A 24,851-nucleotide genomic window follows, 5' to 3' on the forward strand; every position below is an offset into this window, starting at 1 on the left:
AAACTGCAACACAGATACATGCCCTTGACCATGAACCGACCCCACCACCCTTAGCTCCATGGGCTGATGCTCTAACTACTGAGCAACTCCGGCTCGGGTATGCAAATAATTTTTTACTAAGGAGCCAGAAACACACAATGGAGAAAAAAAGGCCTATTTAATAAATGGTGCTGTGAAAATTGAAGAGCCACATGCAAAAGAATGAAACTAAACTACAGTCTATCCCCATGTGCAAAAATTAATTCAAAATGTATCAAAGACTTCAATATAAGATGTGAAACAATAAATTGCATAGAGGAAAACATAGGAACTAAAACTGTGGACCTTGGTCCTAGAGAAGGTTTTATAAATGTGATCCCAAAGGTAAGGGAAATAAAAGCAAAATTAAATGACTGGGACTATATCAAATTAAAAAGCTTGTGCATAGAAAAAAAAAACACCAACAAAACAAAAAGGCAACCAACCCAATGGGAGATGATCTGTGCAAACAACAGCTCTAACAAGAGGTTAATATCCAAAATAAAGAACTCATAAAACTCAACACCAAACAAACAAACAACCCAATTTTTTTAAGTGGTTAGAAGAACCATCAACAAAATGAAAAGGGAGCCCACTATGTGGGAGAACATATTTAGCAATGATACATCTGATAAAAGGTTAATATCCAAAATATATAAGGAACTCATACAACTTAACAAAAGAAAGACAAACAATCCAATTTAGGCAAAGAACCTAAATGGACACTTCTCCAAAGTGCAAAGTGGACATACAGATCGCCAAGAAACATATAAAAAAAATGTTCAAAGTCATTCACTGATCATAAGAGAGATGCAAATGAAAATAACAATGAGATGTCACCTCACACCTGTCAGAATGGCTATCATCAACAAATCAACAAATGACAAGTGCTCACCAGGTTATGGAGAAAAGGGGACCCTCGTACACTGCAGGTGGGAATTCAGACTGGTGCAGCCACTATGGAAAACAGTTTGGAGTTTCCTCAAAAAATTAAATATGCAACTGCCATTTGACCCAGTGGTCCCACTTCTAGGAATATATCCTAAGAAACCCAAAACACCAATCAGAAAGAATGTATGCACCCCTATATTCACAGCAGTGCAATTTACAATAGCTAAGATCTGGAAACAGCCCAGTCCATCAGTAGATGAGTGGATAAAAAAGCTGTGGTATATTTACACCATGGAATACTATGCAGCTATAAAACAGAAGGATCTCTTACCCTTTAAGAAAGCATGGATGGACCTGGAGAGTATTATGCTACATGAAATAAGCCAGTCAGAGAAAGACAACTACCGTATGATCTCACTCATATGAGGAATCTAAATAATAAAATAAACAGATGAACAAAATAGATTCAGAGACATAGAAGCATGGAACAGACTGTCAAATCTCAGAGGGAAAGTGGGGTTGGATGGGTGGGTGGGAAGAGATCAACCAAAGAAGTTGTATGCATATATGCATAAGCCATGGACACAGACAAGGGTGGTGAAGGCCTGGGGAGGGGCTGAGGGTGGGCTATAAGGGGTCAATGGGAGAAAAAAGAGGATATACATAATATTTTCAAAAATAAAGATTTTTAAAATGGGTAGAGGACCTCTCCCAAGAAGACATATGAAAATATGTCCAACTTCACTAGCTATAGGGTATCTCAAAACCACAATGAGATACCACCTCACACCTGTTAGAATGTCTATTATCAAGAAAAGTAATGAATGTTAGAAAGGTTATGAAGAAAAGGGAACCCTCATTCACTGCTGGTGGGAATGTAAACTGGTATAGCCACTATGGAAAACAGTCTGGAGATTCCTCAAAAATTAAGATTAGTTACCATATGACCCAGCAATCCCTCTCCTGCATATTTATCTAAAAAGTTTGAAAACATTTATTTGCAAAGATATATGCACTGCTATGTTCATTGCAGCATTATTTACATTGGCCAAAACATGGAGACAACCAAAGTGCCCTTTGGTAGAAGAATGCAGAAAGAAGATGTGGTATATATACTGTATATACACAATGGAATACTACTGAGAAATAAGAAAAGATGAAATACTGCTATTTGTGACAACATGGATGGACCTTGAGAATATTATGCTAAGCTAAATAAGTCAGTCAGAAAAAGCTAAGAACCATATGATTTCACTCATATGTGGGATATAAAACTGAAACTCATAGACACAGACAACAGTATGGTGGTTACCAGAGGGAAGGGGGTAGGAGGTGGCTAAAGAGGGCCAAATATATGGTGACAGAAGGTGATTTGACTTTGGGTCGTGGGCACACTGTGCAATATACAGATCATATATCATAGAAATATACACTTGAGACCTATCTATAATAATAAAAGTATAATATGCTAGTTAGACTAGATGTCATTCCAAATGTGATTCCGGACATCCTTCCGGACAAACCAGGCCAGAGGGAAGCCCGGGTCCTGGGTGCCAGAGGGAAGTCGATGCCAGCAGCCAGGGGAAGGCAGGCCTACTCTTGCACAAATTTCATGCATCCGGCCTCTAGTATGATCCTATTAACCAATGTCACCCCAATAAATTTAATTTAAAAAGAGTATGCATTCTTACTCCTTTGTTCACTGATCAAATGTGGTACAGATATGAGACCTAGCTTTATAGAGCCCACTAAAGAGAGTTACTTATCTTCTCTTCATTGTGATCATCCTATATAATAAAAGCGTAATATACAAATCGACCAAATGGCGGAACAGCGGAACGACCATCCAGATGACCATCCAGACCAGGGGCCCTCAAACCGTTGGAGGGCTGGACTATAGTTTAAAAAAAAACTATGAACAAATTCCTATGCACACAGCGGCGGCAAAAACACCCGGCGGGCTGGATAAATGTTTTCGGCGGGCCGCATGTGGTCCACGGGCCGTAGTTTGAGGACCCCTGATCCAGACGATCATCTGGGACCACACTATGACACCCACTGGTGCCAGGCCAGCCAAGGTGGGTGCAATGTGATTGGTTGGGGGCCTGGCCATTGCCCCATGATTACCCTGCAGAGGGAGGCCCAGGCCACCAGCCAGTGGGGCGATCAATCTGGGGTGCTGGGGAGCTCCATGATCGCCCCAAGGAGGGAAACCCAGGCAACCGAACGGTGGGTGGCGGTGGATGGGCAGGGGTCCTCTAGTTATCTTATATTTCAGTTCAACACCCTTTAACATCTCAATTTGGCATTATAAGCGAGTGTCTTTTTCTCATGTAATTACAAATGAATGTAATCTTCCAAATTAGTACAAGATGCATTGTGAATGCCAAAAAAAATAATAAGTATTACACTATAAAAGCAAAGAGACCTTTGGTGTCATCATTAAAACAAAAACAGACTAAGTGGGGGTTTTTAACTCTTTACTTTTAAATGATTATAGACTCACAGGGAGTTGTAAAATTATTACATAGAGTCCTTTGTACACTTAACCTAGTTTCCCCCATTAGTGGCATCTTATAAAACTGTAGTATAATATCAAACCCAGGAAATTAAAATTGATAAAATATTGTTAACTCGAATACTAACTACAGAATGTATTCCATTTTCACCATTTTACATGCATGTGCTTATATCTGTAATAGAGGCCCGGCACATGAAATTCGTGCATGGGTGGGGTCCCTAGGCCTGGCCAGCGATCAGGGTGTTCTGGATGAAGCCAGGGCTCCAAGGGAAGCCCAGGTCCCAGGTGCCAGAGGGAAGCCAGTGCTGGCAGCCGGGGGAAGGAAGGCCTACTCTTGCACAAATTTCATGCATCAGGCCTCTAGTAGCTTTATAAGAAATTGTCATATTATTTTCTGGAATGGCTGTACCATTCTACATTCCCACCAGCAATATATGAGAGATCCAGTTTCTCCATATTATTGCCAGCATTTAGAATTTTCACTATTTTTTACTGTAGCTGTTCTAATAGGTGTATAGTGATATCTCATTGTGGTCAGATTGGGTTTTTATCCATCATGTTCCCATTAAATAAATTACAGGCTCTACATTTTCCCCAGCATTCTTAATTATAGAGTCACTTTGTACCCATAAGCCTTTAGTTTTCTCTTTTTTCTCCTATCCAACCTTCTATCCCCTATTCAGACATAATTTTACCCAAAGACTACCTGTAAAACTGCTATTAATTTTGTTCTTATTTTTGTCCTTATCTTTAATCACATCTCCAACATTGTAAGACTAGGTAGAGATGTAGAATTGACTTGCATTGAGGAATGAGGAAGCAAAGTTGAATAAACTTAAATGATAAACTTCATAATGCATAAATCAGACCTCAGCATCTGATTTTTTTAAACAAAGAATTTACAGGGTTTAAGGTAGGAAAGAGAATGCTTGTAGGGGCAGTTTCCTTTAGTCAAGCAAGTAGCCATGGCTTCTATGTTCTATAAAAAAAAAGTGAAAATATTTATGTTCTGGGAAATCATTTGGGACTGAGAAATGAAACTGATGTTATTTGTGCAGCTAAAGAACAAATGAAGATATGAAATCCAGCTATGGTAAAATCAAAACAGAGACAAAGATTTGATTCTTATGGCTCCTGAATAACCCAGGAAATCAACCACCCGCTGTGGTCAGAGCACCTTTCTGGCTATAGCAGCTCCATAATGGGTACTTGCACTCACACCATATGTCTTAAAGGAAAAGACTTCAGTACAATCTACACATTTCTTTATATTGTCTTAACAGTGTATCACTATGGGATCAGTGAGGTTACAGAAAAAGTTATTTTGGTTTTTAATACAATATGATAGCATATTTACTGTCAGGAAAACATGTTCACAGTTATTAATGTGCCTAAAAAGCACATTCATAACAAAATTGCAGATAATCCAATTTTGTACAAAAAACATAATAATTAATGCACATGTACTCAAAATTTAAGCGCTTTTCTGGTTCAAAGTCAAATTCTGAACTGTTTTATCTAATTTTGGTTTTTGTTTTCTTTAATTTATATTTTTACATTTATTTTAAATTATAGTTGACATACAAGATGATATTATTTTCAGGTGTACAACATAGTGCTTAGACATTTATATAATTTACAAAGTGATCACCACAATAAATCTAGTACCCATCTGGCACCATAAACTTAAATTTATCTTAAAACCAATTTTAATCAGGAAGACTTCTTCACAAATAAGTGGTTAAATATATAAATCCTGAGTACATCACAGTATTCCCCCCCTTTTTGGTCATGGAAGATTTAATTACATAACTTTTAATTTGAGGAGATCCAACATCTTCCCTTAAATGTGAAGTGAAATCGCTCTTAAATATGTTGGATGAAAAATAAATTTTAGTCTATCTTAGACAAATTTTGTTCATTTCTGACTACACTTCATTTCAGCACAATCATCTCATTACTCAAAGGCAATTACATTTTTATTTTAGAAAGGGCAAAGTAAATTTTAAATTAGCATCAGAATTCTACCCCTAATTACCTACCCAATGAATATTGAAGTAGATGCTACCAAGTAGGCAAAGATTAACAGAATTTCAGTTATAAAATTTGGAGGTAAAATATCTCAAAAGTGTATAAAAACATTGACACATTGAAGTTAGACTTAGCTCTAGGGCATTTTATTGCATTTTTACCTTAAAAGGATGAATAACTAGCATCAGCAGAAATGCTGTTGCTTGTTTGCTCAAAGTTGTTCATATTTTATTTTTATTGATTCAGAGAGGAAGGGAGAGGGAGAGAGAGATAGGAACATCAATGATGAGAAAGAATCATTGATTGGCTGTCTCCTGCATGCCCCTAATGAGGATCGAGCCCACAACCCAAGCATGTGCCCTGACCAGGAATCGAACCTCAACCTCCTGGTTCATAGGTCAACACTCAACCACTGAGCCATGCCAGCCAGGCTAAAGTTGTTCATGTTAATGAAACAAAAATTAATAGTCTCCAAGTTAAATTTCACAAAATGGAACCATGGTCTCTGATTTAACTTTGTGGGGTAATTTAGGGGGAAACCCCAGTATCATATTATTTCTGTCCATAAACACAAATAAAAATCACTACCAATACAAATAATAAGGAAATAAACACATGGTTATTTATATCTTGGGTTCCACAACATACTGTGATTTAACAATATACTGTACACTGTGATTTAACTCTTCTACAGTAATTCTCATTTTTTCTAAAATAACATTAATAGAAAGGTGAATTTCCAAAATTTCAGGTAATTTAGTAACTAATTATTTCAATGACACTTACTATAGTGTCACAAGATGTAAAACCCAAATGTTTACTGTGTCATTTAGCAAAGAAAGGATAAGGGAGAATGCTCTGCTACTCCATCCTGGACCCAGTTTCTGATCATCCACTCAGTTTCAATGCTTCCAAGTTATCAGTTTGCTCTACTCAGCCTCCCCCAACTCTTAAGTCCTTTTGCCTTAAGACAGCCGTGGGCAAACTACGGCCCATTTGAAATGAATAAAACTAAAAAAAAAAAGACGGTACCCTTTTATGTAATGATGTTTACTTTGAATTTATATTAGTTCACACAAACACTCCATCCATGCTTTTGTTCTGGCCCTCCGGTCCAGTTTAAGAACCCATTGTGGCCCTCGAGTCAAAAAGTTTGCCCACCCCTGCCTTAAGAGATGAGTTTCCTTTCTGTCGATTAATCCTAATTTTCCAGAAAACTTTGATTTTTCTGACTTCACATGATTCTAATCCATCTACACTAATAAAAGAGAAAGATGCAAATTGACTGTACCTTCACAATGCCCACCAGCCAATCAGGAGTGAGTATACAAATTAACCCAAAAAGATGGCGGGTTAATTTGCATACACAGGCACTGAGCGGCCAGGGTGGGATACCTGCGTTGTCGCCATGGCAGGTGTTCCGCACCACCCCAGCCGCTCAGGGTCTCTGGGCAGCGTGGGAAGGCGGAAAGGCGGCTCCAGCCGAAGCAAAGGCAGTGCCGGCAGCCAGGGGAAGGAAGGCCCATTCTTGCACAAATCTTCGTGCATCGGGCCTCTAGTTTTAAATAAAAGAAAATGCTATAATGCTTACAATATAATCTTGCTTTAATTACTAGTCAGCACAAAAAGGTGAGCAAAGGCCATAAAACGTGAATTTTTTTTAAAAAAAAAGAGAATAGCATTGGAAGATTTCTTGGGAGTTGGTCCAGGCATTTTCATATCTATTACATATAAGGACTGTCAAACTCAGCAGATCACAGTTATTGATAAAGAATTGAGACTCTTGCTTATCACTGACTTTGGCAGAAGTACATTTGTATATTCCTCCCTTGTAATTGCACAGCCCTTCAATTACAAGCAATGAGTGTGCCCACAGAGCAGAATAGACATTTTATAAACATTTTATGATAAAAAGGAGAGCATCACAATCCAGCTTTACCAAATTCTAAAACACCCCCTCCTTTGCCCATGGATTACTTTGTATATATCTCTGAAACAGCTGAAAAATATCTTTCTGTGACTTCCTAGGCTATAAGGAATGAACACTTTTAGATTCATTACAATCATCTCTAGTAGACTTTGAAATCTTTCTTCCATTAACATTAACTGAATGTTTCAACTGGATCTTTAAAAAAAGGTCGCCAATTTTCATTTTTTGGGCCTCTCTGAGGTTTGGAATGCTCTATATAAGCTTGTCATTTTAAGTTCCTATTTTTGGAATTCTTTCTCTGTTCATCTAGCAATTTTTCTGGAGGTGAGGGTGTAGCACATAACTGATATTCATGTGGGGATCCTTTCTGCTGGCTTACCTTCATTTGTTCTTTATCAGCCTCTTTTTGAATCTTTAATAACCTGTCCTGTTCTTCTTGTTTATGTCTCTCAAAAAGTAAATGTTCCAAATCTAACAGTTGTGGGGTACAGCTGATTAATGTTTCCGTTTCCTCTTGGTCTGAGGAAGATTCAGAGGACATTTTCTTCTTTTTGCAGAAAAGCATGGATCACTGACTGCTTCAAATGAAGACTCTTGGTTTTTTCTTTTGGAAATACTTTCTTCACTGATCAGTAGGACAAGATTTTTCATTTTCTGTCTCAACTGTGTTATTTCCAATTATCTGTGTCATAGCTGACATAGTACACCCACTCTCTGTTTTGCCACAAGGCTTAACTACAGCTTTTCTAGAGTGGGAAACTCTGGCTTCCGGTCTCTCATGATTTATGACACATAATTCTTTATCATGATTGCTTGGTCTCATCTTGACTTCTCCTTCAAGACACCATTCTGTACCACTGGCACATAATTGGCACATAGGTGACTCTATTGATGACTTTGCACCTTGTTCTTGAATTTCAAGGCATATTTGCAGAGAAAGTGTTGGCATATCTTCCTCAATGTCTTGGCTCTTTACACATCGCTACTGTCATGGAGTTTCCTTAGACATGGAGTTTTTCTTACCTTGTTGTGCAACTTCAGACTGTGATGCTGACCCAAATTGAGATTTAGGTGACAAATATTTCTGAATATCTCCAGTATTTGTTTGTTTGCTTTTACTTTTCTTTTGCTTGACTGGATAAGATTTTCTGGAATTCGTGTGAGAAGCCAACACTTTTTCCTCATAGAAATTGTTAATATTAATGCTTAGCTTTCTTGCCATTCTTCATCACTTTTTTGCTGTTCTTCCATTTCTCTTCTCCTTTTTTCTGCCTTTTTTCTTCTTCCTCCTCCTCTGCCAATAGTTTCTGTATGTACTCTTCACTGGTTTTGTTTGCTTCTTCCTCATTGGTCCCTCCCTCTGCCTCCACCTTGCTTATCTCCTCTTCATATTCTCTTTTCAATTCTCCAGGTTTACTTAACAGATGAACTGGCTGATAAGTCATCAACAATTTCTTCCCATACTTATCCAGAGGCTATAAGCTTGCATTCCTTTGAATAGTGTTTTTGAATCATCGCCCACAGCTCCTTATTGATGAGAGACTTTCTTCAGGTATGGTACCTGGTCCACGAAGAGACCCGGTGGCAACAGAAGGGACAGCATGATTTTGCCTTTTCGACAGGCAATTGGAAGCATGCATTACTGATCATGTGATTACAAGGCAGTGTTACCAGCTCAATCAAGATTACCATGCAGATCCTGCACTGGCATTCTGACAAGCAAGAGATAGATGGCTTCTTTAGGTACAGCCATTTTAATATGCAGGTGAGGATGGTCCCTTAGCTGCTGAGGGGGCAGCCACCGGGCCATGTTTGGAGAAGGACCTTTTTTTACATATATCTGTCCAGTTTTTCCAACACCATTTATTGAAGACACTGTATTTTCCCGATTGTACATTCTTGCTTCCTTTTTCACAGATTGGTTATTTAAGTGAGGGTGTTATAATAATGTTATGATCATAAGGAAACCTCTCTAATGTGTGGAAATAATTATTGTGTGAAATAATTAATGTGTGAAATGTTTGCTGTGTGAAGACCCCAATACTCTGTAACTTCCAAAATGTAGTGAACGCCCCACTATCTTGATGTGAATGCCCTAAGCCCTTAAAGCGTAAACACCCTGCTCCTAGCAAAGGCACACCGTCTGGCCCACACTGATAAGACACAAGTTGTTTACCACCGGCTATATAAGCATCAGATTTTTCTTCAGTGAATGTCTCCTGCCTAATGAGAGGAGAACTCCATGTCACTCCATGAGACAAGCCCCTGATTGGCTGCTCTGCTATGTAAGCCTGAACCAACTGTGGCCACCTGTCTCCATCTTTGTCGTCCGTCTTTCGGTGTGCATCGCCAGGTGGCCTTTGCTGGAGCCTAGGACCCACTAGGAATAGGTAAATAAACCTTGTGTGACTGCATACTAATTCTGTCTTGTGTGTTCATGTGTTCCGGTTCGGCTCAGCTGTCTAGACATTGAAGTACCAGGGGATAGGCCGTTATTGCTGACTCCTGGTCACCTGCATTTGTCCCACTAAGACAGATAATTAATTAATTGTGGCTTAATTGGGACAGAGGTTTTATTTCTAGGCTCTCTATTCTGTTCCATTGATCTAAGTGTCTGTTTTTGTGCCAGTGCCATACTCTTATTACTATAGCTTTGTAGTATAGTTTGAAATCAGGAAGCACGATATCTCCAACTTTGTTCTTTCTCAAGATTGCTTTGGCTATTCAGGTTCTTCTATGGTTCCATATATATGTTAGGATAATTTGTTCTAGTTCTGTGAAAAATACCATTGGTATTTTGATAGGGGTTGCATTGAATCTGTAGATTGATTGGGGTAATATGGACATTTTAATTATATTAATTCTTCCTATCCATATGCACGGTATATGCTTCCAATTACTTGGGGTTTTTTTGTTTAATTTCTGTCATCCATGTCTATAGTTTTAAAAGTTCAGGTCTGTTACCTCCTTGGTTAAATTTATTCCTAAGTATTTTATTGTTTTTGATATAACTATAGTTGGGATTGTTTTCTTAATTTATCTTTCTGATAGTTTTTTATTAGTGTATAAAATAAAACAGATTTCAGAATATTAACTTTGTATCCTACTGAATTCATGTATTAGTTCTAATATAGTGTTTTCTATAGAACAAGTTTTAATTGTAAAAATAATTTAAAATACAGAAGAGTTGTCATCCATCTCCCACATCACAATAAATACTTTTATAATGTTCAACACACTGTTCAAAACCACAGACAAATCAATAAAGTAAAAATATCCTTTATAAAGCTTTGCTCAAATTTTTGTAACTGTTATTGGAAGACCAGGGGTGAGGGTGAGGGTGAGTGTGAACTCATCCACGGTGGTTTTAAATCCGAAAAATGAATTTTGTTATTAACTCTAGCAGAATTAAAAAGAAAAAATGACCATCTTATTAAGATAAGGTGATAATGGTAGATACCATTTCAAATTAGAAATACCAAAAGAAAGATTTGTGGATTTGAAAAAACATAAGTGAATCAACATGTCTACACCTATGAAAATCTTTAGTCTATGAGTTAATATATACTATACTTTTCTGATATTGAAACTTAAAACTTGATAATATTGACTGCTAAACATGCAAGGTTTTGTTCTGGATTTTGTGCAGAAAACAAAAATTTTCTTCAGTGGCTTGGTTGAATGCTACTATTCATGCACCTATGACAGCACGATACTATTTCCATAATTTTTCTTCAAGTAGTTGAGTTGATTAGAGGTTTGAGGATTAGGAATACATATGTTCAGGTATTCAAGACTCAAATGGTTCACTTGTTTACTGACAGAGAACTTGAGAGAGAGAGAGATACAATATCACTAGGAACCTGCGTTGTGCACATTGCATCCTATCTCTTGATAATTCTGAAAAGAGAGTGTCCAGGATATCTATTTCTGGTATGTTTGGGGCTTTTGTAGGGTGTGCAGGGGGATTCAATGTGATCATGTACATAAACATAGTCAAGCAAAAGTTCATGCTTCACATTTCTATAATTTTGCTACTCTAAGGTGATGAATTTCTATATTGACTTAAAAGTTTTTTCACATCAATATCTTAAATCATAAGTGGCACTTTAATCTTTAAAGTCAAAATGTTGAGAGATGGATGTTTGAAATTTGTATTAAAAGATAGTGGCCAGTGAGGCATGTAGAACAGCTTGTAATTAATGAAATTTTTCACTCTACTCAGATAAGTTGTTAAGAATAGAATTAAGTCTAGTCAGCGTGGCTTAGTGGTTGAGCATCGACTTATGAACCAGGAGGTCATGGTTCTATTCCCGGTTGGGACATATGCCCGAGTTGTGGGCTCAAACCCCAGTGCAGGACATGCAGGAGGCAGCCAATCAATGGTTCTCTTTCATCATTGATGTTTCTATCTCTCTCTCCCTTTCCCTTCCTCTCTGAAATCAATAAAAATATATATATTTTTTAAAAAGAATAGAATTAAAAGAACATAAAACTGCAATGACAATGACTTTATTACAAAAGAAAAATGGAACTATGGTGATATTTAAAGAATAATCATAGAAGAGTACTTTATTACAAATATACATACCACTGTAGAGATTGTTCTTTTAGCTGTCCTAGGCTATTGCTCAGCTGAACTAATAAGTCTGAACTGTTTCTAATTCCTGTGTAAAGATGAAGGTATTGGAAACTTATCATGAATACTAAAGAAGAAATATATGCACTAGGGAAAATGCACCTGTGCATTGCTATTCGCTGTCTGACTCTCTAACTGCCACCATTAATATTTTTTGTGTTTCTCACAGCTGTCAGAATGTGCTGCCTTCTGCTTTATTCTCAGAGCCTAAACACATCTTTTCAAGCTTCCTGGTTTGCATACTAATGTTCAACCAAGGCATATTACTCACTCTGATTTTGATCTTATCAAAGGCAGGACAAGGATTTTAAATGCTACAACCATTCATGCTAATTAGAACTATTTAACAGCCAGCTTTAGCTTTCACAAAGATTAAGGCATAAATAAGAAATAGGCACAGAAAATTTTTAAATTTCACATTTGTTTATTTTATGTTTTAAACCCAATTAGGCACTATTTTCAATAATCAGAAATCAGAGAATATACCATTTACACAAGATATGATCACAGGGGTTTCAAGCCAAATGCTACTATAGAGATCATTTAGCACCACTTCCTAATTTCATGAATTAGGAAGCTTGGAAGAAGTTAGAAGTCCTAACCAAAGTCACACTGTGAGTTAATGGCAGAGTCAGGATTTAAAATCATGCTTTTCTATCTCCTTGCCACACAATATAAGCTAAGACCAAACAGAAGAAAAAAATTAGAGCACTTAGAATGGACGGAAATTTACAAAGTGATGCAAAGCAAAGGACTGAACCCAAGAATACTCTATCCAACAAGGCTATCATTCAAAATTGAAGGGGAAATTAGAAGCTTCACAGACAAAAAAAGGCTAAGAAATTAGAAGCTTCACAGACAAAAAAAGGCTAAGGGAGTTTATCACCACCAAGCCAGCCATGCAAGAAATGCTAAAGGGACTGGTGTAAAAAGAAGAAATAAAAAGCTCATAAAGAAAACAGCCACACAAAAAAAGAAATGGCTACAAACAAGTACCTTTCAATAATAACTTTAAACGTAAACAGACTAAATGCTCCAACCAAAAGACATCGAGTGGCTGTCTACAAGAAACCCACCTCATTAGAAGGGACTCACACAGACTGAAAGTAAAGGGATGGAAAAATATCTTTCAGGCAAATGGAAAGGAAAAGAAAGCTGGGGTAGCAATACTTATATCGGACAAAATAGACCTCAAAGTGAAGGCCATAACAAGAGATAAGGAAGGCCACTTCATAATACTAAAGGGATCAATACAACAAGAAGATATAACCCTGATAAACATATATGCACCCAATGCAGGAGCACCCAAATACATAAAAAAAAACCCCTGGAAGATATCAAAGGAGAGATCGACAACAATACAATCATAGTAGGGGACTTTAATACACCACTGACATCACTGGATAAGTCCTCTAGACAAACAATCAGCAAAGAAATAGCAATCCTAAATGACTCACTAGATCAGATGGACTTAATAGACATCTTCAGAACACTTCACCCCAAAGCCGCGGAATATACATTCTACTCAAGTGCTCATGGGACAGATTCAAAAATAGACCACATATTGGGTCACAAGCAAAGTCTCCACAAATTCAAGAAGATTGAAATCATAAAAAGCATCTTCTCAGACCACGATGGCATAATATTAGAAATAAACTACAATAAAAACAACCCAAAATACTCAAACACTTGGAAGCTGAATAGCATGTTATTAAATACCGATTGGGTTACCAATGAGATCAAAGAAGAAATTAAAAACATCCTGGAAACTAATGACAATGAAAACACAACAATCCAAAACCTATGGGACACAATGAAAGCAGTCCTGAGAGGGAAGTTTATAGCTCTACAGGCTTATCTCAAAAAAACAAGAAAAAATGGTAGTAAATCATCTAACTCTACAACTCAAAGAATTAGAAAGAGAGCAACAAGAAAACCCCAGAGTGAGCAGAAGGAAGGAGATAATAAAGATTAGAGCAGAAATAAATGACATAGAGACCAAAAACACAATACAGAAAATCAATGAAACCAAGAGCTGGATCTTTGAAAGGATAAACAAGATTGAAAGGATAAACCCCAAGCCAGGCTCACCAAGAAGCAAAGAGAGAGGACCCAAATAAACCAAATCAGAAACGATAGAGGCGAAATAACAACAGACCCCACAGAAATACAAATGATTGTTAAAAAATACTATGGACAGCTCTACTCCAACAAACTAGACAACCTGGAGGAAATGGACAAATTCCTAGAAAAATACAACATTCAAGCACTCAATCAGGAAGAATCTAAAAATCTCAATAGGCCAATAACTATGGAAGAAATTGAAGCAGTCATCAAAAAGCTTCCAGCAAACAAAAGCCCAGGACCAGACGGCTTCACAGGGGAGTTTTACCAAACATTCAAGGAAGAACTAAAACCTATCCTCCTCAGACTACTACAAAAAATTCAAGAGGAAGGAACACTTCCAAGCTCATTCTATGAAGCCAGCATCACCCTAATACCAAAACCAGGTAAAGACAACACAATGAAAGAGAATTACAGGCCAATATCCCTCATGAACATAGATGCCAAAATCCTCAACAAAATCTTAGCAAATCGGAACCAGCAGTACATCAGAAGGATCATACACCATGACCAAGTAGGATTTATTCCAGGGATGCAAGGATGGTACAATATCCACAAATCAATAAACGTGATACATCACATAAACAAATTGAAAGAAAAAAACCACATGGTCATATCAATTGATGCAGAAAAAGCATTCGACAAAATCCAACACCCATTTTTGATAAAAACTCTCAGCAAGGTGGGAGTAGAAGGATCATACCTCAACATAATAAAAGCCATATATGACAGGCCCACGTCATACTCAATGGACAAAAACTAACACCATTTCCCCTAAGAACAGGAACAAGACAGGGATGCCCACTCTCACCACTCCTGTTCAACATAGTACTGGAAATATTAGCCATTGCAATTAGGCAAGAAGAAGAAATAAAAGGCATCCAAATTGGAAAAGAGGAAGTAAAACTGTCCTTATTTGCAGACGACATGATATTATACATAAAAAACCCTAAAGACTCCATCAAAAAGCTACTAGACTTAATACATGAATTTGGCAATGTAGCAGGACACAAAATTAACCCCAAGAAATCTGAGGCATTTCTGTACACCAATAGTGAACTTTCAGAAAGAGAGATTATAAAAACAATCCCATTTACCATCGCACCAAAAAAATTAAGATACCTAGGAATAAACTTAATTAAAGAGGTAAAAGACCTCTACTCAGAAAACTACAGGACTTTGAAAAAAGAGATAGAGGAAGACATAAACAGATGGAAGAACATACCGTGTTCATGGATTGGTAGAATCAACATCATTAAAATGTCCATACTACCCAAAGCAATCTATAAATTCAACGCACTTCCTATTAAAACACCAATGGCATACTTCACAGATCTAGAATGAACTCTCCAAAAATTCATCTGGAATAAAAAAAGACCTCGAATAGCTGCAGCAATCCTGAGAAAGAAGAAAGTAGGTGGGATCTCAATACCAGATATCAAGCTGTATTACAAAGCCACTGTTCTCAAAACTGCCTGGTACTGGCACAAGAACAAGCATATAGATCATTGGAATAGAATAGCGAACCCAGAAATCGGCCCGAAACAATATGCTCAATTAATATTTGACAAAGGAGGAAAGAACATTCAATGGAGCCAAGATAGTCTCTTCAATAAGTGGTGTTGGGAAAATTGGACAGATATATGCAAGAAAATGAAACTAGACCACCAACTTATACCATACACAAAAATAAACTCAAAATGGATAAAGGACTTAAATGTACAACAGGAAACCATAAAAATTCTAGAAGAATTCAAAGGCAACAAAATCTCAGATATATGCCAAAGCAACTTCTTCACTGATACAGCTCCTAGGGGACTTGAAACTAAAGAGAAATTGAACAAATGGGACTACATCAAAATAAAAAGCTTCTGCACAGCAAAAGAAACCATCAACAAAACAATGAGAAAACCCACTGCGTGGGAAAACATATTTGCCAATGTCATATCTGATAAGGGCCTAATCTCCAAAATTTATAGGGAACACATACAACTTAAGAAAAGGAAGATAAACAATCCAATCAAAAAATGGGCAAAGGACCTAAATAGACACCTTTCAAAAGAGGACATTCAGAAAGCCAAGAGACATATGAAAACATGCTCAAAGTCACTAATCATCCGAGAGATGCAAATCAAAACAACAATGAGGTACCATCTCACACCTGTCAGAATGGCTATCATCAACAAATCAACAAACGACAAGTGCTGGAGAGGATGTGGAGAAAAAGGAACACTCGTGCACTGCTGGTGGGAATGCAGACTGGTGCAGCCACTATGGAAGACAGTATGGAGTTTCCTCAAAAAACTAAAAATGGAACTCCCATTTGACCCTGTGATCCCACTTCTAGGAATATATCCCAAGAAACCAGAAACACCAATCAGAAAGGATATATGCACCCATATGTTCATAGCAGCACAATTCACTATCGCTAAGATCTGGAAACAGCCTAAGTGCCCATCAGTAGATGAATGGATTAGAAAACAGTGGTACATCTACACGATGGAATACTATGCTGCTGTAAAAAAGAAGGAACTCTTACCATTTGCAACGGCATGGATGGAACTGGAGAGCATTATGCTAAGTGAAATAAGCCAGTCAATGAAGGAAAAATACCACATGATCTCACACATTCATGGATAATAGAGACCATTATAAACTTTTGAACAATAATAGATACAGAGGCAGAGCTGCCTCAAACAGATTGTCAAACTGCAGCGGGAAGGCCGGGGAGGGTTGGGGGGCAGGTGGGAAGGGGGTAAGAGATCAACCGAAGGACTTGTATGCATGCATATAAGCATAACCAATGGACATAAGACACTGGGGGGTAGGGGAGGCCAGGGGATTGTCAAGGGCGGGGGGAAAAAGGACACATATGTAATACTTTAAGCAATTAAAAAAAATTAAAAAAAAATTAGAGCACTTAAAATATAGTTTTCAATTGCCTTGTTCTATATAGAACTCTATTCAAGTCATAATGATCAATTTTTCTTCTTTACAAGCTTTGTACTTGTGCTTTCTTTTTTAATTGATGTCAGAGAGGAAGGGAATCTAACCATGACCTCCTAGATCCTAGGTGGATGCTTAACCACTGAACCACACCAGCCACACTGCAGCAAAAATTTTAAGACTTACTGGATCAGAAAACTATAATTGATTAATGTGCCACTTCTCAAAATATTACACTATCCTAGTGTGGCCTTTTGCCACTTTATTTGAACTACTGGTCATCTCAATACTTATAGCGGTATGGCTTTCCACACCAAACTTTCTTCAAAAGCTATGACCTTATACAAACAAATACAGTGGGGCCTTGACTTACGAGTTTAATTCGTTCCGAGACCGAGCTCGTTAAGGAGCTCGTTAACTCAAATTACTCTGTCAACTCAATGCAAAAATCTGCGGAGAGACAGCTGGTATCTCAAAAAACTCGTTAGTCGGGACACTCGTAAGTCAAGGCCCCACTGCATATAGAATGTTAATAAGCTCACCATTATTTAAATCATTTAGCCCACTTGGAGGCTTACAACTTACCCTTAAGCCATCTTGATAAAGTACACACAAGGATTTCCAGGTGCATTGACCTCTACAATCTTGAAACACAAATTAGGTAAGGATCAAACATAAAGGACATATTGAGCATGTTTTCTGATTTAATCATGTAGAATGTCTACATGTAAAAGAGAAGGCAACATATGAGCTTAAGCTGCTTTAAAAGGATTTATGAAATATGTTCAAATTAATGATTTTGTAATTAGAATATGCTAAATCAATTGTTAATAAGAGGCTGATGAGAGTGTGAATATTCTACAAGATATGGGCAAATTTATAGCTAAGTACTGTTAAATGGAAGCTATTTTCAGCTATGAAGACTCTCAGATTAAAGAGGTTATTAATTTCATATATCATGTGTTAACTGGAAATTTGGAAGTCAGTAGAAAATTGCCAAACTAGGAGAAGCAAAATAAATGCCCTATATTAGTAAACAGGCTAATAAAATGATTTCAGAGGATATGTCACTACTTCATTAGATTGAACTACTTAGAATTATATATGCAAAACACAAATGCATCAATGAAAAATAAAACTTGAGAAAAAAAGAAGAGGAAGAACCCACAAGTAAAATACAAGTTGGGTAATTGTTTACTGTATACTTAAAAGATGTGAGAATCTATACATTTTGTGTTTGCCTTTTGATCTGTTCCCTGTGAGACATGAAAGGAAGTAGAATTTTCACTTCCATTTTAAAGAAAACTTGGAGAGCCCTAGCCAGTTTGGCTCAGTGGATAGAGCGTTGGCCTGCAGACTGAAGGGTCCTGGGTTCAATTCCGGTCAAGGGCACATGCCTGGGTTGCGGACTTGATCCCCAATAGAGGGCATGCAGGACGCAGCCAATCAATGATTCTCTCTTATCATTGGTGTTTCTATCTCTCTTTTCCTCTCCCTTCCTCTCTGAAATCATTTTTTTTAAAAGAATAAAGGAAACTTAGAGAAACAAGAGAAGTATAAAATCCTTGTTCTAAGACTAAATTATGTTCTTAGATATCAAGGTTATGAGAACCAGAATAAGAATAGCTATTAAACTTTCTGCATCAAACTCATATAATCCCTGTATTTATTTTCACAGTCAATATACAATGAAAATCAACAGTCTCCTCTGTTTTGACTGAGGAAAGAGGGCAATAAGTAGAAACCTTCAGTTGGAAGAGAACCATGGCCTATAAATTCAAAGTGCTTTTGTACATTAATCTCTACCTTCTTAATCATCAAACTAATCTTGTAAAGAATCTCAGAAATACAGAAATATCAAATGACTTAATTACTGTATTAAGTCAGCATCAAGGATTATATGCTAAACACAAAGAAAAATGAGAAAAGAGTTCTGGCCCCAGGTTTTTCCTATCATATACTTGGCAAACAATCATAAGATATACATAAGTTTGTTTACATAATAGGGTAGCAAAGAATAGATACCTTTAAATGAAACAGTCATTTAACAATATGGCATTTCCTTTAAAAAAAAATGAAAAATCAGCTTCAATTCATTTCACTGTACTGATTTCTAAGATGAAGACAAAGACCCAATGAGACTTCTTTTGCTTAGAAAAAAATGTGTCCTTTTAAAAAAAAAATTGACATGGAATCAGACTTCAGACAGAGGTGGGTTTCTGGAGGCTCTTAGTCTTAGCCTGATCTACTTCAGGGTCTGAAGCTAGGAAACGCATACCTTGGTGCACATCTTGGTTCATTCCAAAGGCATCCAGCCCCAGCAGAGGGAGCCACAAGCTAAGGATTGCTGATATCTCCAAACAGGGTACTCAGGGCCAGTCAGAAACAGCATCTGACACTGTCTTGCACTACAGATTGGGAGTCATAGCAGACCTACCTAGTACAAAGACACAAACCCAAACAGGCAGGCAAAATGGGGAGACAAAAAATTTAGCCCCAAATGAAAGAACAAGAGAATTCTCCAATAAAAGAGCAAAATGAAATGTAAATAATAAATTTATCAGACATAGAGTTCAGCATAATGATGGCAAGGATGCTCAACAGCATGAGAAAAGATATAGTAGGTATGAAGAATGACATAGCATTTAATAAAGAACACAGTGTAAGGAATACACAGCAGACAAGGGGAAACCGGGGATTGAATCAGTGAATTAGAAGACAAGGGAGAAAAAACTCAATCAATCATTGAATCAAAACAAAAAAAAAACAATTAAAAAAATAGGAGGACAGCTTAAGGAAGCTGTGATACAACATAAAACATAACAATATTCACATCATAGAAGAGCAGAAGTGAAAGAAAGTGAGCAAGGGAGAGAGAATGTGTTTGAAGAAATAATAGCAGAAAACTTCCCTAACCTGGTGAAGGAAAAAGGCATACAAGTCCAGGAGGCACAAAGAGTCCCAAACAAGAAGATCCCAAACAGGTCCATGCCCTGACCCATCATAATTAAAATGCCAAAAATTAAAGACAAAGAGAGCATCTTAAAAGTGGCAAGAGAAAAGGAATTTGTTAGCTACAAAGGAGCTCCCATAAGGCTGTCAGAAGATTTTTCATCAGAAACTTTACAGGCCAGAAGGGAATGCCATGAAGTATTCAAGGTAAAGAAAAGCAAAGATCTGAAACCTAGATTACTATAGCCAAGGCTATCATTCAAAATAGACAGAGAAATAAAGAGCTTTCCAGACAAAAAATAGCTAAATGAGTTTATCACTACCAAACCAGTACTGCAAGAAATGCTAAAGTGACTGCTGTAATGAGAAGAAATAGAGAAAGAAACATAGGAATCACGAATTAAAATGGCAATAAATAAGTACCTATCAATAATAACCTTAAATGTACGTGGATTAAATGTGCCAATCAAAAGACACAGGGTATCTGAATGGATATGAACACATGACCCAAATATATGCTGTCTACAAGAGACCCACCTCAGAACAAAAGACTCACACAAGATGAGAGTGAAGGAATGAAAAAAAATTTCCATGCAAAGGGAAATGAAAAACAAAGCTGAGGTAGCAATACTCATACCTAACAAAATAGACTTCAAAATGAAGGCCATCACAAGAGATAATAAACATCACTCCACAATGCTAAAGGGATCAATCGAACAAGAGGATAAAACCCTGGTAAACATATATGCACCTAATACAGGAACATCTAAATACATTTTAAAAAAAAAACTTCTGGAGGACTTTAAGGGAGATATCGACAGCAATACAATCATAGTAGGGGATTTTAACACCTTGCTAACTTCACTGGATCGATCTTTCAGACAAAAAGTTAACAAGGAAACTGTGACTTTAAATGACACGCTGGGAACAGAGAGATTTAATTGACATTTATAGAATATTTCACCCAAAAGTGGCAAAATATACATTCTTCTCAAGTGCACATGGGTCATTCTCAAAGATAGACCATATGTTAGGGCACCAAACAAGTCTATAAAAATTAAAGAAGATTAAAATCATGTCAAGTATCTTCTAAGATGACAATGCAATGAAATTCAAAATCAATTACAGTAAAAAAAATCAAAAACATTCAAATATATGGAGGTTAAATAGCATGTTATTAAACAATGAATGGGTTACCAATGAGATCAAGGAAGACATCAAAACTTCTTGGAAATAAATGAAAGTGAACACACAACAACCCAAAATATCTGGGAAACAGCAATAGAGTCCTAAGAGGGAAGTTAGTAGCATTACAGCCCTACCACTAAAAACAAGAAAAATTAATAATAAATTATTTAACACTACAAGTTAAAGAATTAGAATAAGAACAACAAGAAAAGCCCAGAGTAAGTAAAAGTAAAGAAATAATATAAATTAGAGCAGAAATAAATGACAAAGAGAGTAAAAAAAATCATACAAAAGATCAATGAAACCAAGAGCTGGTTTTTGAAAAGATAAACAAGACTGATGGACCTTTAGCCAGACTCATCAAGAAAGAAAGAGGACCCAAATAAATAAAATCAGAAACAAAAGTAGTGAAGTAACCACTGACACCACAGAAATACAAAAGATTGTAAGAAAATACTATGAGCAACTATATGCCAACAAGCTGAACAATGTAGATAAAATGGACAAATTCCTAGAAAAAATACAATCTTCCAAAACTAAATCAGAAAGAACCAGAAAACCTGAATAGGCCAAGAACAATTGAGGAAATTGAAGCAGTAATTTAAAAAAGTAAATAAAATAAACTCCTAGCAAACAAAAGCACTGGTCCGGACAGCTTTATAGGGGAGTTTTACCAAACATTCAAAGAAGAACTAACACCCATCCTCCTCAAACTATTCAAAAGAATCCAAGAGGAAAGAACACTTCCAAGCTCTTTTTATGAAGCCAGCATTATCTTAATTCCAAAGCCAGATAAAGACACTACAAAGAAAGAGAATTGTAAGCCAATATTCCCGATTAACATAGATGCTAAAATCCTCAATAAAATATAAGCAAATCAGATCCAGAAATATATTAACAAGATCATACACCATGACCAAGTAGGACTTATTCCAGGGATGCAAGGCTGATACAATATTTGTAAATCAATAAATGTGATACATCACATAAACAAATTGAGAGTCAAAAATTACATGATCATATCAATAGACACAGAAAAATCTTTCAACAAAACCAACACCCATTTTTGATAAAAATTCACAGTAAAGTGGGAATAGAGGGTTCATACCTCAACATAATAAAAGCCATTTATGACAAATCTACAGCCAACATCATACTCAATGGGCAAAAACTAAAATATTTCCCCTAAGAACAGGAAAAAGATAGGGATGTTCACTTTCACCACTCTTATTCAACATAGTACTGGAAGTCCTACCCACAGAGATCCGACAAGAAGAAAACATAAAAAGCATCTATATTGGAAAGGAGAAAGTAAAATTCTCATTAGTTGCTGATGATTTGATATTGTACATACAAAACCCTTAAGACTCCACCAAAAAACTACTAGATTTAATAAATGAATTTGGCAATGTAGCAAGACACAAAATTAACACCCAGAAATCAATGGCATTTTTTACACCAATAATAATTCTCAGAAAGAGAAAGTAAAAAAACAATCCCATTTACCATTGCAACAACAACAAAAATTAAGATACTTAGGAATAAACTTAACCAAGGAGGAAAAAGACTTTTACTCGGAAAACTATAGGACATTGAAAAAAGAGACAGAGGAAGATATAAACAAGTGGAAGAATATACCATGATCGTGGATTGGTAAAATTAACATCATTAAAATGTTCATACTACCCAAAGCAAACTATGGATTTAATGGAATGCCTAATAAGTTACAAAGGGCATAAATCACCAAGTATTGGTAATTTACAAGTGTAGAATCAATACTTCAAAAATTTATATGGAAGTAAAAAGGACCCCAAATAGCCACAGCAATCTTGAGAAAGAAGAACAAAGTTGGAGGGATCACAACACCAGATATCGAGTTATACTACAAAGCCACTGTTCTCAAAACTGCCTGATACTGGCACAAAAACAGACATATAGATAAATGGAACAAAACACAGACTCCAGAAATTGTTCCAAGCCAATATACTCAATTAATATTTGACAAAGGAGCAAGAGCATACAATGGACTCGAAACTGTCTCTTCAATAAATGATGTTGGGAAAATTCAACAGATACATGCAAAAAAAAAAAAAAAAAAACTAGGCCACCAACTTACATCATACACAAGAATAAACTCAAAATGGATAAAGGACTTAAATGTAACCAATGAAAGCATAAAAATCCTAGAAGAAACCCTAGGCAGCAAAATCTCAGATATCTGTCATAGCAATGTTTGCAGATATATCTACTAGGACAAAGAAAACTAAGGAGAAAATAAACAAATGGGACTACATCAAAATAAAAACCTTCTGCACAGCAAAAGAAATCATCAACAACATGGAAAGGGAGCCCCCGGTATAGCAGAACATATTTGGCAATGATACATCGGGTAAAGGGTTAATATCCAGACTATATAAGGAACTCCTACAACTTAACAAAAGAAAGACAAACAATCCAATTAAAAAATGGACAAAGGACCTATATAGACACTTCTCCAAAGCAGACATTCAGATGGCCAAGAGACATACGAAAAAATGCTCCAAGTCATTGATCATCAGAAAAATGCAAATTAAAATGACAATGAGGAATCGCCTCACACCTGTCAGAATGGCTATCATCAACATAACAAATGACAAGTGCTGGCCAGGATGTGGAGAAAAGGGAACCTTAGCACATGCTGGTGGAAATGCAGACTGGTGCAGCCATTATGGAAAACAGTATGGAGTTTCCTCAAAAAATTAAATATGCAACTGCCATTTCACCCAGTGATCCCATTTCTAGGAATATATCCTAAGAAACCCGAAACACCAATCAGAAAGAATTTATGCAGCCCTATGTTCACAGCAGAGCAATTTATAATAGTTAAGATCTGGAAACAGCCCATGTGCCCATCAGTATATGAATGAATAAAAAAACGGTGGTACATTTACACCATGGAATACTATGCAGCAGTAAAATAGAAGGATCTTTTACCCTTTGAGACAGCATGGAGGGATTTGGAGAGTGTTATGCTGGGCAAAATAAGCTGGTCAGAGAAAGACAAGTATCACATGATCTCACTCATGTGGAATCTAATAAACAAAATTAAGTGCTGAACAAAATAGATCCAGAAACATAGAAGCATGGAACAGACTGTCAAATCTCAGAGGGAAGGTAGGGATGGGTGGGTGGGAAGGTGGGAAGAGATCAACCATAGAACTGGTATGTGTATATGCATAGTCTATGGCCACAGACAATAGGTGGTGAAGGCCTGGGGCAGGGTGGTGGGGGCAGGCTAAAGGGGTCAATGGGGGAGGGACGGTAAAGGGACATATGTAATACTTTCAACAATAAAGATTTTTTTAAATTGTCTTGGAGAAACTTAAGAGTATATAAGTGATGTTTTACAAAAACACTTTTTTCCCCACATCATGGAGATAGTTTGTTGTATTATGCACTGCACTTCATGTATTCCCAGGTGCATATCAATGGTTCTGTCATAGCACCCACATCCTCTTGGGTAGCAATGAAGTCTGTTTCTGTTATGACTGTCAGTGTTGTTTTGACTCCCTTTAACCTCCTTGGCAACTTGAGAATCCTTTTGTCAAGATCTACACCCATAAAGTGACTGT

General features: G+C 36.8%; 1 pseudogene; it reads right to left on the reverse strand.

Moving 5' to 3' along the window:
• Window positions 1-7,406: 7,406 nt before the first annotated feature.
• The window catches only part of LOC102429300, a 165,558-nt pseudogene continuing 148,113 nt past the window's right edge, over window positions 7,407-24,851 (reverse strand).

Source organism: Myotis lucifugus, unplaced genomic scaffold (assembly GCF_000147115.1).
Source record: "Myotis lucifugus unplaced genomic scaffold, Myoluc2.0 scaffold_81, whole genome shotgun sequence".
NCBI lineage: Eukaryota > Metazoa > Chordata > Mammalia > Chiroptera > Vespertilionidae > Myotis > Myotis lucifugus.